At 39.2% G+C, this 17,620-nt stretch overlaps 1 long non-coding RNA gene across 1 annotated transcript in view; it reads left to right on the forward strand.

Annotated features, from left to right (window-relative positions):
- The window catches only part of LOC141092017 (uncharacterized), a 1,925,499-nt gene that overhangs the window by 606,676 nt on the left and 1,301,203 nt on the right, over positions 1-17,620 (forward strand). The window lies entirely within an intron of this gene.

The following is a 17,620-nucleotide window of genomic DNA, read 5'->3' on the forward strand; positions in this document are numbered from 1 at the left end:
GAGGCTGTACAAGGGCAGGAAAGGGTTTTTCTTATTCCGATACCGGAAGTCCCATAGACTTGAATGGGACTTCCGGTATCGGAATCGGCGATACCGATACTTTTTTTAAAGATCGGCCGATACCATCCGATACGATACTTTGAAGTATCGGATGGTATCGCTCAACTCTACTTATTAGTTTATTTTTGTTGCAGTAGACGAGGACGTCGGTGATTAGGCATTCAGTAAGTATGGTTAATTTAGATTCAATAAAGGAGTCTGTGTGATTATTTCATATAAAGGCCTTTATTCTGGCTGTGTGTTTATTTACCAAATAACCATAGGATTAGTAATGGATAGGTGTCTTATAAACACCTCTCCATTACAAACCTGGTGGGATTAATGTCACATGACAATACAAAGGTGACATCATCCCCACAAATGTGAACTCCACTTGCCACCACTACAGGGCAAGTGGGAAGAGTGAGGCTAAGTGCCAGAATTGGTGCATCTATAAGATGCCCAATTTTGAGGGCAGCTGAAAGCTGATGTTTTTTGCCTGGGGGATGACAATATACATGGCCTATTCCTAGGCTATTACTATCAGCCTGCTACTGGTTCAATTTTAAAGGGAGATCCCATGTAAAAAATTTTCTCTGGGTCCCCTGTAAACTAGCCTGTAAAGGCTCAGTGATCAGCTGTGAGCTGATATTAATAGCCTGGGAACCTTTATGGCTCTTGGCTTCTTCTAAGAAATACAACATCAGCCCTCAGCGTACGGCTTACCCTTTGCTGGTTATGAAAATTATGCCCACGCAATTTTTGGAATTATATGCAGATATTGCATTTCACGCAGATTTATGGCAGGTGCTGTTTTGTTACAGCATACCTAGGTTAATTTTGTTAATGCTCCTACATCGGCTGGTGTGAATGTGTGTCTTTATTTAACTCTTCATGTACTGTTTTATTAATGAGGGTACGTGTCTGACACCTATTCATTACTAAACCTCTAGCTTGGTATTACATATATATACCGTTTATACTCGTGTATAAGCTGACCCATGTATAAGCCGACCCCCCTAATTTTGCCACAATAAACTGGGAAAACGTATTGACTCACGCATAAGCCAAGGGTGGAATCCAGACTATGCCCCCATATGCTGCTCCATAATTAATGGCTCCATAGGCTGCTCCATAGAATATGCCTCCATATGCTGCTCCATAGAATATGTCCTCATATGCTGTTCCATAAAATATGCCCCCATTTGTTTCTCCATAGTTTATGCCCCCATTTGCTTCTCCATAGTTTATGCCCCCATATGCTGCTCCATAGATTATGCCACCATATGCTTCTCCATAGTTTATACCCCCATATGCTGCCCCATAGACTATGCCCCATATGCTGCTCCATAGACTATGCCCCCATATGCTGCCCCATAGAATATGCCCCATATGCTGCTCCATAGACTATGCCCCCATATGCTGCTCCGTAGAATATGCCACCATATCCTGCAAAAAAAAGCCATACTCACCTTTCCTTGGTCCGACGCCGCTGTCTGCTGCTTATTGTGTCAGTGACTGTTCAGCCAGCAGAGGGGCGGCGCACACTGACCACGTCACACCGCGCACCCTGCTGCCTAAATGTCACTGACACAAGATGCAGCAGAGACAGTGGTGAGCAGCGATGGACCGGGGGACAGGTGAATATCGCTATACTCACCCATCCTGCTGCTTCTCCACTTTCTCCCTTCCTGTCTTCAGCGGTCACGTGGTACCCTCATTACACTCACGAATATGCACATATTCATGAGTGCAATGAGCAGTACCATGTGACCGCTGAAGACAGGAAGGGAGACAGTGGAGAAGTGAGGCTGCAGAGACCGCTGCAGGACAGGTAAGTATGATCTCTGACACACCTGCTCCCCCTCCCCTGCCGACCCCCAGGTATATGACTCGTGTACAAGCCGAGAGGGGGACTTTCCGCCCAAAAAAATTGGCTGAAAATTTCGGCTTGTGCACGAGTATATACGGTATATATATATATATATATATATACTGTATATATATTAGACATTCATATTCACTTATATTTGTTTTGTGTCTGTAAACATTGTAAATTTGAACCTGGTATGTAGTGACATTATGGTCTTCAATGGAAAATGAAAAAGAGGTTGAACAAAGAAATGACATCAGAATTCTTTTTTTTTTCTTTTTTTAATAATATATCTTTATTTAGCTCTATGGATTTACAAAACTGCATGAAAAAAATACATGAAAAAACTGCAACAAAAACACAAAAAATACATAAAAAATGCATAAAATTCGCACGGATTTTCCACTGCATATTTCTGCCAGGATATGCAGAAACCTTGCAGAAATTTCTGCAAGCAAATCCGCAACATGCGCACATAGCCTAAGTCTGACTGTGGTGTACTATTTCAGCACTGAGGTGAATTAAAAATTGGAGAAGTAGTCTCACTCTGAAAATAATAATGTAAACATTCAAGAGATATGGAGGTGCTGTATAATTCCCACGAGTGACAGCTGTACGTGACAGCTGACATCCTGGGGTATCTGCCCAAGGCCAACAGATTAGTGCCGATTTACCCCTTAAATACCACAGTCAATCATATTGACGGAAAGTACCAAAAGTGGTTAAAAGGGGGTTAACAGATCCCCAATGGCAAAATCAACCCCCTCTGTATCTAAATATTTGCGGGGGCCAATCATTGCCATTGTATGCTGTGGTAATCTGATGATTCCAGGGTACAGTGGCCTGTAGAATCCTGCTCTAAGATAGTATCACAGGCACTATTATTAAGTCACTGACAAGTTTCAGGCACTTCAGTACACGAATACTGCAGTGCATGAGACAATAATGAAACTAAAAATTATACAAATCTGACAGTTGGACTTAGTGAACAAATAAAAAAATACAAAAAAAGTTTACAAAAGTTCATTGTAAAATAAAAAACACACCAAAAATGTCACTATTTCATCATATTGACACACAAAAAACTGAATAAAAGGCTATCAAAAATACAAATATCAAAAAGTGAAAACATAAAATTGAAAACAGCAAACTGTCTTACAAAAACCAAACCCTAATATGGCTCACTCAACAAAAAAATCTTACAACTCTCAAAATACCAAGATGCAAAAACAAATCAATTTTTGTGAATTATTGTTTTTAGTCTGTAAAAGTGAAAAAGCATAACAAAATGCTGACTCAACAAATAAGTGTTATCACTTTTACTGTACGGTGAACCAGACACACAAAAAAAACAGTAATTGCATTGATTGTTTTTGTTCATTCAGCTTCTTACAAATTAAATTGAAAAGTGCTCAAAAACATTATGTACCCCAAAATGGTATAAAAAAAATCTCTAAAACATTGCACAAACAATAAGCCCTCAATCATACATATGTTTGCCAACAACATAAAAATTATATAAATCTGGTATCGCTGTTATTGCATTGACGTGAAGAATAAAGTTGTTTTATTTTCTAAACCGCACAGTAAACAGCAAAAAAACTAGAATATTAACTATTCTTGTACTGCTGTCTATTTTTTCATTCTGTCTTCCAAAAATTGGAATGAGGCTTGGCTCACATTCATCCTGTGCTGAGCACTGACTTCCTGGTTTCTGTGAAAATCCCAAAAACCATGATTCAGACTATACCCTAAATGGAAGCACTCACTATAATGAGGCAGATGGAGTCACTTTGTTTTCGATCTGGTCTCTGGTTCGTCAATGTCCCATCATCTTAAGGGTCTTTTTCGCAAACAAGTGTGGTCATCCATCGTTCTGTAAACCCCTAAAAAGATGAACACCACAAAAACAGATGGCAAACGGAGTCCAAAGCATCTCCATCTGTCTCATACTGAGTGGTTCCCTTGGTGATTTTGTCTCAAACACATTTTTTGTGTGATTACATGGAAATCTTGAGTTAAGTGCTCAGCATAAAATACAATAAAGTCTTATTCTGTAAGCGATGAAAAAAATGTTATGTACTAGACGATATAACCAGCAAAAACCCTAATGTATTCCAGGTCCGTCATCTGTCACTGAAATTATAAGGCGTTCCCATGCTACTGAGAGAACAAGGACACTGGGAAAGTAACAATGCCCAACCACCCCACAATTAAAATCCATTGAAATCTGCATTACAAAATCCATATACCCCTCCTTCTGGCCCCACTGTGCATAAACCACAGTGAGCTGTGACATGTTTCACATTATTGTGGTGGGAAGAGCACACTTAACAATTTTTTGGGGTGCTTGACTTCAAAAGCAAAAGCTGGGCAAAATTTATGAGGTTCTACATTTTATACAGTATGAGAGCACAATGCATGGGCACTATACTGGCTCATTTGCAGTTGCACAAGAAAATACTGCATAGACATTACAAAATAGTCAGTGCAGCCAATGGTGTCACTTTTGGGATTTTTCTGCTGTTCTGGTAACTTAGGGGCTCCATAAATATCGTGTGTAAATTATTCTAGGACTCTAAAAGCCAAATAGTGCTCCTTCATTCTTAGCCCTAACATATGGCCAAACAGTAGATTCTGACAACATTTGAGGCATCATCACATTCGAGAGAATTCAAAATGCTCACTACACACCTAGATTAATTTCTTAAGTAGTGAGGTTTTCAATATTGGGTGATTTGAGTAGGTTTCTGCTGTTCTGGCATTCAGAGGCACGGCTAGTGGACCACACAATCTATTTAAACTGAATGTTCATTCTAAAAGCCAAGTAGCATTCCTTCGCAACTGAACCCTGCCGTGTGCTTAAACAGTAGTGTACAACCACATATGGGATACTGACACATTCAGTAAAAATTGCACAAAAAAATTATGGGGTCCACTTTCTCTAAATACTCCTCATGGAAATTATAAATTTTGTGCTAAACAGTTTTAGTGGAAAAAAATAATTTTTAGTTTTCATATCAAAATGTTATGAAGTTTGATGAATCAGTTGTAGGTGAAAAATGCTCAGTGCACCCCACAATTATTTCCTTGAAAGGTCTAGTTTCCAAAAAAAATGGTCACTTGTGTGTGTTTTCTGCAGCTTTAGCACTTCAAGAGCTCAGCTAATGCAACCTACATTGTAAAAGCCAAGAAGTACTCCTTCCTAAAATGGGGTCACTTGTGGGGGGTTTCTGCTGTTTTGTCATGTCAAAAGCTCTGCAAATGCGACAGACATTCACAATCTATTCCAGAAAACTTTACAATGCAAACATCAAATAGCACTATATGCTTTTCTAGCCCTGCTATGTGCCCAGAAACAGTTTTTGACCACATATAGTCAAAATTGAGCAACAAATTATGGGGTTTGTTTTTTCCTAGTATCCATTGTAAAAAATACAAATTTGGGGCTAGAACCACATTTTTGAAAAAAAAAAACCTTTTCTTTTACTCATCCACATTTTAAAAAATTTCTGTGAAGTACTTGCGGCTTCAATAAAGTCAACAAAACCCTCAATGAATTCCATGATGGGTCTAGTTACCAAAATGGTGTCACTTATGTGGATGTTTGCTGTTTCAGTACTTCAGGGGTTCTGCAAATGAGATATGGTGTTTGCAATCTATTGCAACCAAATTTACTTACCAAATACCAAGTGTTGCTTCTTCTCTTCTGAGCCAGGTCGTGAGCCCACACAGAACTTTTTCACTACATGTAGGGTATCTCCATGCCCAGAAGAAAGTGGATAACAAACTGAGTTGTCAAATTTTTCACGTAACCTCTTTCAAAAGTGAAACATTTGGGGCGAAAACAGTTTTTGGAAAAAAAATGACATTTTCAATATGACAACCTAATGTTATTAAATTCTATGTAGTATCTGTGAGTTCAAAATGCTAACTATACTAAAATCTACTAAACTAAAATCCCGAAGGGGTATAAATTCCAAAATAGAGTCACTTGATGGGGTTTTCTGTTGCTGAGGTGCCCTAGGGGCAATTCAAATGTGACATGGTGCATGTAATTTATTTCAACAAATTTTGTGTTCCAAAATTCAAATGGTGCTCCTTCACTTCCATGCTCTGCCTTGTATACAAACATAACTTTTTGACTACATGTGCATTTTCACCACTTTCAAAAGAAAGCGGTTAACAAACTTTGTTTTCCACTTTTTCATGTTAGGTACTGCAAAAATGAAAACTTTGGGGCTAAAGCGACATTTTCATGAAAAAAATTAAAATTTTCAATATGATGACCTAATGTTAACAAATTCTGTGCAGTACCTTTTAGTAGAGATGAGTGAATGTGTTAGTAAAACATTCATTAATCTCAAATTCGATATGAACGTAGCACATTTGGATTCGTGTTTGCTTTCACAAGCATTTTTACTCAAAGTCGGTCACAGTTCAGTAACTCATTGCGTTTCCACTAATGCTTTTGTAATACTTTGGCTATGATAGTGATGCAGTATAATGAATAGGAGGGATGGGGGGATATGTTTGATGAAGGTAGGGGGTGTGGAGGGGTTAAAGGAGCATCTGGAGAGATTACAGGAGTGTCAGGCTTTTTTTTTTAACTTGATTCCAACAAATAATCAGGGTGCACAAACCATTCACAACGTCATTACACAATGTCTTTTTTGATTGGATGCTGAAGTCATATGTGTCTAGCCATATAAAAAATGGGCATTTTGTTTTGCTGGCGCCATTTGCTGAGAGTCACAGCGCAGAGAGGTTGCTTCTGCGCTAGAGCTAGTCCTGCTGAAAATGAACTTGTTGGTGAAACAGCTAGGATCCTGTCCTGTGTGAAATCTATCTTCCAGCACAGAAGTAGATTGCGCAAATACTGTGTGGCAGTCTCTGGAAGCCCCATTTGCTACTCCAAATCCATTGTGTTAAAACTTAGTTTCAGTAGCAAATCAGGCCAGATTTCCACTTAAATATGATTAGGCCTAATATAGTGGTGCAGCTACGAGGCCCAATTAGCTACTCTAAATAATTTGTGCTGAAACTGAGTTTCAGTGGGAAATCAGAAATCCAGATTTCCACATAAAAATCATTAGGCCTAATATAGTGGTGCAGCCATGGGGCCCAATTAGCTACTCCAAATTATTTGTGATAAAACTGTGCTTCAGTGGCTAATCAGAAGGCCAGATTTCTACTTAAAAATAGTTAGGTATAACAGTTTTGTTCAGGCACACTAAAAAAACAAATAGTGATTGTTCCTTTAGTGAAAGGTCACTGACAGCTGTGGGCCGAAGGTTATGAAACAGCAGGTTCCAAGAGGGGAAGGCTGCTTACAACATGAGTGGGAAAGAGCAAGATCATAGTGGAATGGGGAATAGGCTTTTTGATGATTACATTGGTTAGGTGTTAGTGTTAAGTTAATGAAAGCTCAACAGAACAAACACCATCTCATCCTATCTAAAGACAACTGACAACATCTGTTACTGGCCTGGTTACTCGACTTCCTTTCTTTGGTAGCAGTACTGCAGTACACCTTGTAGATAAGGCTCAGAAAGATTATGGGCTACAGTGCATGGCAAGAGTGGCATCAAGTGGCTTTTCCTCCTCTTCCTCACCTTAACATCACACACAGTACAATCTTGAGAGCTGGAATCCCAATCACCTTTGTTTCCTCTGTGTCAAAAATTTCCAAATGCCAACTGACTGTTGGGAACCTCAGATGGGCTATTCTGCAGAGCTGTTTACACATTCTATTCCATGGGCAGGCATCAGAGGTCTACTCTGAATAATCACAGAATCCAGTAAAGGAAAACATCTGCACCGATGCTCAAAATTTTTTCATGACAAAGTGGGTCTAAGCAGAATCCAGACCCTCGTTACCAGACATTAACCACCAAGGGTGGAGGTGATCCTGATGATTTGGAGATACCAGAGACGCACACACAGACTTTACTATGGTGTCAGGGCAGGAAGAGAAGATGTTGAAGAGTGTGAGAAGAAAGAGTTTGACAAGGTTTTGCTAACTTTTTGGCCAAAAAAAATCAAAATTGTTACTAAACTTTTAACCCCCCCTAATGTCTGATAAATTAAATGACTTTTAAAAAACGATGCAGATATAAAGTAGACAGATGAGAAATGTTATTTATTAATTATTTTGTACAGCATGACCAATTGGTTTAAGGATATAAAGATTGAAAGTTTGAAAATGGTGAATTTTTTAAATGTTTGCCAAAATTCCAATATTTTCACAAATAAACACAATACATATCAACTTAAATTTACCACTATCATAAAAAAGTGACATGAAAAATCATCTTAGAATCACTGGGATCCGTTGAAGCATTCCAAAGTTAATGCCCCAGATTTAAAAAAATTTGGCCTGGTCGTTACGGTCAAAAATGTGTCTGTCACTAAGGGGTTAAAGACAAATGAAAACTCTACTTATTACGCTAATGTAAACTCAACTTTTTAACTATCACAGTGTGCTTGTTGTGAAGAAAAGAAACATTTTTTAAACAGTTCATTTTTGTAATAGTTCAATATTACATTTGTATAAGTAATTTGTATTGCGGCCTTTTGCAGGTGTTTACATTTGATAAGTGAGCTTACCAAGCTTTTCTTGTCCTTTACTTCATGATAAGGACCCAGTGGTGTTTTCATTTTTTTTTATATATTTTTTAAAAAGGATATAAAGGATATAATTTAGTTTTTGGATGACTGTTTTAAAATGTAAATTTAGCAACCAGTGTTGCTGCATATTTGCTTGTGTGCATTTAGCTATTTAGAAGCATAGCAGGGTTAGGCCACATGCACACTTTCAGTATTTGGTGCATTTTTTACCAAAGTATTTGTAAGCCAAAACCAGGAGTGGAACGGTCAGAGTAAAAGCATAATAAAAACATTTGCACCCCTTCTGCATTTTTCACCCACTCCTGGTTTTGTCTTACAAATACTGGGGTAAAAAATTCACCAAATACTGGATGTGTGCATGTGGCCTTAGGGTTATTTACAGTGTATTTTTGGTCAAGAGGGTGATAGTTAAAAAAAATATATGTCTCTGTCCAAGAAATATGTTAAAATAAAATGTGGATGATGTAGTGTGAGGGAAAAAAACAGTAAACTGTTGCTAAAAAATATGGCAGTCTCTAGCAGAAGTATCACTGATACTACTAGCAGCAACCATTCCTGATGTAGCAATCTAATGGCAATCCAAGAGATAGGCTATCCAGCATATCGGTTTTATCAAGTTTTTATTTGAAATACTAAAACATATGCAACATGCCAAAATCAGAGACAGAAGAAAAAATGTCCCACAAAAAGCTATTATAGTTGACTCATTTTGAAATGATCCTTCTTACTCCCTAAAGAAATAGTACCAATCGCAAGCCACCTTTGGCCTCTTTTGCCTCTAGCAAACATATTAATGAGGATGAAGTGGAGTACACAATAAAATATATGTCATTTCACTTATCTCAGGCATAGCTGAATGATGTAGCTTGCGATAGCAACACCTTCAACTTGATTCGATGTTCTGCTCAGTCCACCTACTCCACCGCCAGGAAACTTAATGTATATAGTGGAATTTCAATTTTGCCAGACACTTGTTTTTATTCTGTCCTTTAGTTTCCTAACCCACAGAACCAAGTGTTCTATGATACTATACCAGAACAACTTTTTCCAGTTGTTTTATTGAAAGAGTTGAACATACAGTTTTTGTACTAGGATGACTCATCACAAGGTCTATTAGTTCTGGCGTGACAAACATGGCAGTGGAGGAGGCTCATATGCTTTGTAATAGTGAATTCACAGACGTCCATGCAACCAACATGCAACCTACATTACACAAGTCTGAAATGGTGGCCCAAAAAATGGTAAAAAAGCCTTGACTTACATATAATCATAAGAAGCATCTGCTCGAGTTTGCAAAAAAGTACGAAAAGTCAACAGTAGAATATTGGAAATGGGTGACTTGAAGCTATGAGATGAAAATTAATAGACTAGGCTCTGATGGATGCAAATGGGTCTGGAAGGAACAAGGGAAAAGGTGGCTAAATCATCGAGAAATTGAAGGAACTGTTAAGCTCAGTGAACGAAGACAGAGGATATGGGATTGTTTCACAGTCAAAGGTATTGGATACTTTACCAGGATCAATGGTAATCTCAAAACTTATCTTTATGTGAGTTTCCTACAAGACAAGCTACTTCATACATTTGAGTACTATAGGTATGAAAAGGACAAAATAATGTTCCAGCAAGACAATGACACAAAGAATATTTCGAGATTGGCGAGAAAATGGTTCAATTACAATGTCAAGGTGCTAGAATGGCCCCCACAGTCTCTGGACTTCAACTCAACTGAACACTTTTGGGTAGAGTTGAAGAAAAAAACTGTATGCATACCCAAGTGGGTCGACCAGTATGCACCAACTTTGGGAACGTGTAGATCACATTTCGGTGGAGATAAGTTTGAATCCAGTTGAGAGCATGCCCATAAGGATTGAGGCAGTGTTGAAAGCCAAAGGTGGATTTACAATATACTAACAGAATAATAATAATTAAAATTTAGATTCTTTGGAGCAAAACAGTAACAATATAGTGACACGACAAGAATCTGCATAACTAATCATACGGTAAGTAGTTGCAAGTCACATTTATGTATGAGTTAACCAAAATGATTGTCTATAAAATGACTTTTGAAGCAGTAGTCGATGGTGAAATATGGAGACTGAAAGTCTAAAGTTCAAAACGTTGTTACCCTTTTGCTTGTCTCTGTAAGCATAATTTTGTCTATGGCCAGGAAAGGGGAATACTCATTTCAATTATTCTTACATGGTGAAGAACATCTACTTTTCTTGCAAAACAATCCATATATTTCAAAACATGCCCATATGATTTTAAAGAAAAAGATCTGTGAGAGCGCCAAATGATTTGCAACTTTACAACTCGCTGGAATTTGATGCTCTATATGTTGGAGTGTCTATATAAGCAGGATACAGCAGTGATATCATGTAACATCCCAAATCTACCTTTATTACTTTGAAGTCTGGTAACTGATTAAAAATACGTTTTGGCTATTTAAGTTTTCAAAAAGGCTGCAAAATCAGTCGGTAGGGACAACTATGGAATCAACAATGTAATTCTTAATTAATATTCATTGCTATTGAGATAATTAATATTTATATTGGAAAAAACACTCACTATACTGAAACAGGTGATGAAGAGCTAAGTGCACATGTTCATCAATGTACTGTGTCTCTTGGGGACCCTAAAGGTCAATAGTATATTTTGAAGGTTATGGTAGAGAAGAAGCAAAAGGAAGAAGAGGATGAGCAGCAGCAGGGGTAAAGAAAGTAAACCATTGACGCCCATGTGCTTGCTGACAAGCTTTGCAAACTGAATTCTGGATTACTTTTTCAGTGACAGGTATTCTATTGCCATCAAGCAAAGTGATATCTATTGGGTAGCACTGCTTGGAGACATGGGCTACAAAAGATAAATTAAGATTTTTTTTCTGGCTTCTGAAAGTGAGTCAAAGTTGGTTCATTACCAGAAAAAGATGACTTGCCTAGTCTATTTAGTTTTAACTGAGAAAAATGCCTCCTATTAGACATGTTTGTAATTCCAACAATTCCCAGCTTGTGCCTGCATTAGAGTCATAACAAGTAGCAGATGCAACAACATCAAGAGCTTCATTATATTTCACATAAAGTCCATGATGTTTTACGTGCCATTGCAATAACTAACTAATTTCAGCTAACAAAAAACACCAACTGAACAGTAGGGTTCATTCATATCTAGACTGTGTCTTTTCTCAAGCAGATACCCTTAGCCATGATACCACGAAATTCCTGGTCATAAGAATGGATCAGTGCCAAGAACTGGTCCAGTTTTCTATGGGTTTATTGTCATGTACAGATGCTAGTGTCCTGTCATGCTATATGCAGTGTATATAGAAAAAGTTTGGAAATTAGTTCTGAAGACTCTTTATTGCGATAAGTGCTAATACCTGGGGGATTCTTTAGATATAATTGGCTACATATATTTACTCTGCTGGTGGGTACATCCCTGGGAATCATATTGAAAATTGGGTGTATGTGCACCTTAAGCAAGATAATTTTGATATGCACTTTGGAGGATATATGTGTATTTTATGATAGATGATTATTACTTATTGTGTTTCCTTCATATTCCCACCAATTAAATTTAAGATCCTCAGAAGGATGGCATATATACAGTGAACAAAATATGTATTTGATCCCTTACTGAATTTGTAAGTTTGCCCACTGACAAAGACATGAACAGTCTATAATTTTAAGGGTAGGTTAATTTTAACACTGAGAGATAGAATATGAAAAATAAAATCCAGAAAATCACACAGTATAAATAATATAAATTTATTTGCATTTTGCAGTGAGAAATAAGTATTTGATACCTCTGGGAAACAAGACTTTATACTTGGTGGCAAAACCTGTATTGGCAAGCACAGCAGTCAGATATTTTTTGTGCTTGATGATGAGGTTTGCTTACATGTCAGGATGAATTTTGGTCAACTCCTCTTTGCAGATCACCTCTAAATCATTAAGATTTTGAGGCTGTCACTTGGCAACTCGGAGTTTCAACTCCCTCCATAAGCTTTCTATGGCATTAAGGTTTGGAGACTGGCTAGGCCACTCCATGACCTTAATGTGCTTCTTTTTGAGCCACTCCTTTGTTTCCTTGGCTGTATGTTTTGGGTCATTGTCTTAATGGAAGACCCAGCCACAACCCATTTTTAATGTCCTGGCGGAGGAAAGGAGGTTGTCACTCAGGATTTTCCACTACAGGGCTCCATCCATTCTCCCATTAATGCGGTGAAGTAGTCTGGTGCCATTAGCAGAGAGACACCCCCAAAGCATAATGTTTCCAACTCCATGCTTGACATTGGGGTCGGTGGTTTTTGGTTCATAGGCATCATTTCTCTTCCTCCAAACACGGCGAGTTGAGTTAATGCCAGAGCTCAATTTTTGTCTCATCTGACCACAGCACATTCTCCCAATCACTGACAGAGTTATCCAGGTGTTGGTTGGCAAACTTCTGATGGGCCTTCACATGTGCCTTGAGCAGGGGGACCTGCAGGATTTTAAACCTTTATTGTGTAATGTGTTATCAATGGTTTTCTTAGTGACTGTGTTCCCAGATGCCTTGAGATCATTAACAAGTTCAACCCATGTATTTTTAGAATATTCTCTCACCCTCCTCATGATCAAGGAAACCCCCACGAGGTGAGATTTTGCATGGTGCCTCAGATCAATGTCGATTAAGAGTCATTTTGCATTTCTTTCATTTTTTTACTATTGCACCAACAGTTGTCTATTTCTCACCCAGGGTCTTGCATATCATTTTGTAGCCCATTTCAGCTTTGTGCAGGTCTATGATCTTGTCCCTGACATCCTTAGAAAGCTACATTAGTCTTTTATAAAGGTGACTATGTAATACAGCTGTCTTTAATGCAGGTAACAAGCTGATTAGGAGTGTGTAACTGGTCTGTAGGAGCCAGAACTCTTAATGGTTGGTAAACTGCCATGTCTTTGTCAGTGGGCAAACTTACAAAATCAGCAATGGATCAAAAACTTAATTTTTTGTGTATATGAATTGTATAACACTGGTGGTACTAGGGTCTCCAGGGACTGCTGTCATTAAGCAGGGGTACAATGTTAATTAAGCCATCCTCCACAAAGAGGTAGACTAACAGTTGCTAGAGCTTATTAGGGTTGGTTAGTCACAGAATCATATTTTTTGGTGTTGGGTTCCTGCAGCTGCACAGCGGGAATCCCGTGCCTTGCATCCTGCGGTCTCCCATTCTTCTCTGATCGCTCAGGAGCCTGCACAGCAATCTCGGCATCACAGGTGCTCTGCTTAGACCAGCTATGTAGGATTGGTTGTTGCTGCCACCTCTGGGTCAGCAATAGCAGCGCAGGCTGCCTAGCAGCAAGCCACTCCAGTGGCTAAATCCTCTCATCACACTACTGGGCATGCTCATGAGACAATCTCCCATTGGAGATCGGGAGTCACGTGCTCAGGTCCTTCTCCTGATCTGATTGGTCCATCCCAGAGATCTGGAAGGTCCCGCACGGCTATGAAAGGTCTGCATGGCCGCTCGGCCATGCGCTAGTGTAGTCTCTAATTGCTACTGTGTGAATGATGATGGATGCATGAACCTGCGAATGACTCATTAAGATCCCCTCCCTCTGATATTACGTGTGTGGATAGGAACTTAGGGTTAGAGTCAGCGCCAGTAAGTGGCATGCTACAAACCACAGTGCTCATCTCCACAGAGTTAGCGTTCGACAGTGTGCCCCTCCTGGGCATTGTCGTATAGCGGCTGAGTCAGTTGCCGCACGCATGGTAGGTCCAGATGGAAACCGACCCTGTGTCTTGGGCCCGAGCCCTGTGACCATATACCGTGCCTGCACACCGCTGAGACCTTTGAGGTCAACAGGTTCGGCATTTATGTTTATGCCTTAAGGCGACTCAGTGAATGTAGCAGAGTACGCCCAGTGCACACCCGGTGACATTCAACCCGTGTGCGATATACCGCCATATTGTGCGTCTGCCATTATATAGCAGCAGTTTAACACCTCTGCACGGTGGACCCCGGGCGGCGAACGCACTTTCTATTATTTTATATTTAGTGCGTTCCGCCATCCCTAACACATAGAATCTTAGATTCATAGAATGGTAGAGTTGGAAGGAACCTCCTGGGTCATCTGGTCCAACCCTTTGTTCAAAGCAGGATTCACTAAATCATCCCAGAAAAATGTCTGTCCAGCCTCTGTTTGAAGACTTCCATGGAAGGAGAACTCACCACCACTCGTGGCAGCCTGTTCCACTCATTGATCACCCTGTCAAAAAGTTTTTTCTAGTATCTGATCTGTGTCTCCTCCCAATCAGTTTCATTCCATTGCTTCTAGTCTTTCCTTGTGCAAATGAGAATAAAGATGAACCTTCTGCAATGTAACATCCTTGAGATATTTGTAGACAGTTATTAAGTCTCTTCTCAGTCTTCTTTTTCCCAAGCTAAACATTCCCAAATACTATAACCGTTCCACATAGGACATGGTTTGCAGACCGGTCACCATTATGGTCGCTCTTCTCTGAACTTGCTCCAGTTTGTTGATGTCTTTTTTAAAATACGGTGTCCAAAACTGGACACAGTATTCCAGATTTGGTCTGACCAAAGAGGAGTAGAGGGCAATAATGACTTCACGTGATCTAGACTGTTTGCTTCTGTTTATACATCCCATAATTGCATTTGCCTTTTTTGCTGCTGCATCACACTGCTGACTCATGTTCAGTTTATGATCTATTAGAATACCCAAATCTTTTCACAATTGCTGTTTCTTAGCCCTATTCCTCCCATTCTGTATGTACTTTTTTCATTTTTGTTGCCCAGATGTGGTACTTTACATTTTTCCCTGTTAAAAAACATTCTGTTAGTTGCTGCCCACTGCTCCAGTTTATTTATATCTTTTTTAATCCTCTCTCTTTTCTATAGTATTAGCTATCCCTCCTAGCTTTGTGTCATGTCAAAATGTTGAACTATACAGGGCCCAGGACAGAACCCTGTGGTACACCACTTGAGACATTCTTCCAACTGGATGTGCAGCCATTATGACCACTCTTTGGGTCCAATCACTAATCCAGTTATGAATCCACGTAACAGTTGCCTTTTCCATTCCATACTAAGTCATTTTTACAATAAGGATGGTGTGAGATACTTTGACAAATGCTTTGCTGAAGTCAAGATATACTATATCTACAGCATTTCCCTGATCCAATCAGTCAGTGATTCTGTCATAGATGGAAATTAAGTTAGTCTGACATGACTTATTAGTTACAAACCCATGCTGACTCTGGTTAGCCACTTTATGCTTATCCAGGTACTTACATACATGTTGTTTAATAACTTGTTCAAAGATCTTTCCTGGTATACAAGTCAGACTCCCGGCCAATAGTTCCCTGGGTCCATTTTCCCCCTTTTTGAATATAGGAACAACATTTGCTCATCTACAGTCTTCTGGGACTTATTTTGTTGCAGTCCTGTGCTCTGGAGCCTAAGTCCAGAGATCACCTTACTGAGCATGTCCGTGACGTGGCATCTTCTCATTGGTGGTCGGAACTCATCTGCTCAGGTGATGTGACAGCTCCGGGTTGGCCTGCGTACAATGTCATGGCTACTTGGACATGAGTGTTTGGGGAGGAGCCTAGTGTATAAAAGACTCTCAGAGGCACACGCCGATGCGCTAGTATCACATATGTCATGGTGTGTGAGTGTGGATACACTATCATTCTGTCTGCAGGTTGTGTGAGTCTGTCTAAGCTCTGGGACTGTACTCATAGGCAGGCAGTTAGCATTAGTGGGGGCAATTGGTCTCTTGGCTTAGCACCAGTGTCCTTCATGCGTGAAGTTAGCACAGTTGAGTTACTGGGCAAGTCCAACCCTTAGCCTAGAGGGTAGTAAATCTAACATCATATAAGTTTCTCATGCTTTATCCCTGTGATGTTTAACAGGGTATTGCACTTAGTATTTTTTTGTTCAGTACTGCTCTGTGAAGTAACAGAGCGTGGTACTCAGTGTTCCGTTCACACTGTTTGGCGTTAACACACTGTGTTCAAGCAATTGCTCGCTGTTTAGTTTCCATCATAGTTCTGTAGCAGCAGGTAAACATCTCTGCAAGGTGGACTCTGGGTTGCAATTGCACTTTATAAATTATTTTAATTCAGTTCAATCCGCCAACCCTAACAGTGAGTTGGGCTAAAGTTAGAGTTAGGGTTGGGATAAAGTTAGGGTTAGGATTTGACTAGGGTTAGGGCTGTGGTTATGGTTGGGATTACGGTTAGGGTTGGGATTAGGGCTAGGGGTGTGTTGGGGTTAGGGTTGTGGCTAAGGTTATGTTTATGGTTATTATTAGTGTTAGGGGTGTGTATGGGTTAGAGTTGGAGTTAGAATTAGGGGGTTCCACTGTTTAGGTACATCAGGATACAGTTGATTCCAGATAATTTTGTGTTGAAAAAGTCAAATGGTGCTCCCTTTCTTCTGAGCCCTGCCATGCACCCAAACAGTGGCTTTTCCCCATATATGGGGTATCAGCCTACTCAGGAGTAATTGCACAAAAAATTTTGTTGTCTATTTTCTCCTGATACCCTTGTGAAAGTAAAAAGATTGGTTTCAAAGTAAATTTTTTGTGAAAAAAGTATAATGTTAATTTTTTCCTTCCACATTGCTTTAGTTCTCGTGAAGCACCTGAAGGGTTAATGAACTTCTTGAATGTAGTTTTGCGCACCTAGAGTGGTGCAGTTTTTAGAATGCTGTCACTTTTGGATATTTTCTGTTATATTGACTCCCCCAAACTCACTTCAAATGTGAGGTGGTCCTTAAAAAAAATGGTTTTGTAAATTTTGAAGGAAAAATTAGAAATTTCTGGTCAACTTTTAACCCTTATAACATCCTAACAAAAAAATTATGTTTCCAAAATTGTGATGATGTAAAGTAGACATGTGGGAAATGTTATTCGTTAACTATTTTGTGTGACACCACTCTAATTTAAGTGTACAAAAATTAAAAGTTTGACAATTGCAAAATTTTCACAATTTTTTCCAAAATTCCAATTTTTTCACAAACTCACGTTATGTCAAATAAATTTTACCACTAACATGAAGTACAATATG

The sequence above is a fragment of the Dendrobates tinctorius genome, unplaced genomic scaffold, assembly GCF_039654945.1.
Source record: "Dendrobates tinctorius isolate UK_male_01 unplaced genomic scaffold, ASM3965494v1 ptg000008l, whole genome shotgun sequence".
Classification (NCBI taxonomy): domain Eukaryota; kingdom Metazoa; phylum Chordata; class Amphibia; order Anura; family Dendrobatidae; genus Dendrobates; species Dendrobates tinctorius.